Below are 2,022 nucleotides of genomic sequence, written 5' to 3'. Positions count from 1 at the left end.
GCAAGATATCTAAAAAAACTCTTGGAAGGTATATGTAATTTTTAAAGTTAACAAGTATAAATATAAACTTGATATAAATCTGTGTGGATGTATATGTAATTTTCAAAGTTAGTTGGGTTTATTTTTGTAATTCTGATAAACCTCAAGGGAGGTACATATAATTAACCCTTGATAATATTATTTCACAAATCAGATATTAGCGAGATCGAGGTTTAATGGTTCTGATATCACAGTTAGAATTTAATGGTTAAAAACAATAAATTGTGTGTATCTTTTAAGCAAAAATAAAGCATACAGCTGTTGGATATCTGACTCGATCTACAATATAACTTTGATCTTCACCTTCGTTATTCTCGTTGGTATTTGATTACTACTACAACAATCTAATTAATACATAGTCTAAACCCTAGGAACACCAGTGATGTTCCCAAAACTACCAAAGAGAGAATATTTAATTGTGTGGATTGTGTGTTCTTGTTCAAGTATCTGTCAACTGGAGAGTACCTATATTTATAAAATTCTCAATCTGAACTAACAAGAATTCTAATCCACTTCGAACACTTTGATATATCAAATAATATATTATGGAATGATAATATTGACATATCTAATATTCTTACACTTTGATATATCAAATAATATATTATGGAATGATAATATTGACATATCTAATATTCTTTTGAATATGTTATATCTAAAATACCAAATACCTAAAAGAACACAATAATATGCTATAGTAATAAATAGTGATAAACCGGTGCCTTCATCAAATTGATTTCTTGGGTATTTGAAAGCGTTCAAAACCTTGGACGATCGAAAGTACAAAAAGTACAGGAATCGCGTTGGATTTTCAATGAATAGCTGTGATATTTAAATCTTTGCAGATGGTGCTTTTGTCCGAAACGGACTCCATTGAAGTGAGGGACGTTTGGGAGGACAATTTGGAGGAAGAATTCGAGTTTATTCGAAATATCGTAGATGAATACCCCTACGTTGCCATGGATACAGAGTTCCCAGGACTTGCCATGAAACCCCGGGCGACAGAGGTCACAAACCCCCTTGATCACCAGTACGAACAAGTGAAACTCAATGTTGATCATTTGAAGATTATCCAATTAGGCCTCACTTTCTCCGACGCCGACGGAAATCTACCCCACCACGACAAGTTCAGGTCCTGTGTCTGGTAGTTCAACTTTCGGGAATTCAATCCGATGCATGATATGCATGCTATCGATTCGATAGCATTGTTGAACAAGGGCGACATTCAGTTCGAAAGAAACATCCAGGAGGGTGTCAGCTCCCGTCGATTCGGGGAGCTCTTGATGTCCTCTGGGATTGTTTTGAGTGACAACATGTGCTGGGTTACATTCCACAGTGTTTTTGATTTCGGCTTCTTTCTGAAGCTGCTGACTTGTTGGAAGTTTCCTGATACTCGTGTAGGATTCTACGAGTTGCTCCGGATATTCTTTTCGGTGATGTACGATGTCAAATATTTGATGCAATTTTGTGGTATGCACGGTGGACTAAACAAGGTGGCTAGGCTTTTGATGGTGGAGAGGGTCGGGGTCAGTCACCAGGCCGGATCAGATAGCTTGGTTACGGTTCGCGTGTTCAAGAATTTGAAGGACAACAACTTTGGAGGCAAAGTGGGGAGATATGCTGGGGTTTTGTATGGTTTTAATGTTTATAATTGAGTGAAAAGAAAACATTAATGAGATCGAATAGGAAACTTTTATAGATGACAAAACGCTAACTTAATCGCACGGAGCATGTATATAAAATATTTTTTATAAAAATAAAGATGATATGTAGTACCTTCAATCCACGTGAAAAATGTTAATATTAAATAAATTTATAATGAGATATGATAGTCTTATTTATAACAACCTGAATCAACCTATTGAAGAGTCGTGTTGATATGAGCGTAAGTTTACGATGCGTCTTTCTGTCATATAATGCATTCAATTAACTGATGCAGAAAATAAGAATAATGTTGACAAAAAATAACAATCATAGTATTGA

General features: G+C 35.3%; 1 pseudogene; it reads left to right on the top strand.

Annotated features, from left to right (window-relative positions):
* The first annotated feature begins 884 nt into the window (after positions 1-884).
* LOC140862029 (probable CCR4-associated factor 1 homolog 6) lies at positions 885-1,694 on the top strand (annotated as a pseudogene).
* Positions 1,695-2,022: the final 328 nt, after the last annotated feature.

Source organism: Henckelia pumila, chromosome 4 (assembly GCF_033568475.1).
Source record: "Henckelia pumila isolate YLH828 chromosome 4, ASM3356847v2, whole genome shotgun sequence".
Lineage (NCBI taxonomy): Eukaryota > Viridiplantae > Streptophyta > Magnoliopsida > Lamiales > Gesneriaceae > Henckelia > Henckelia pumila.
This window is presented reverse-complemented; position numbering and strand designations above follow the sequence as displayed.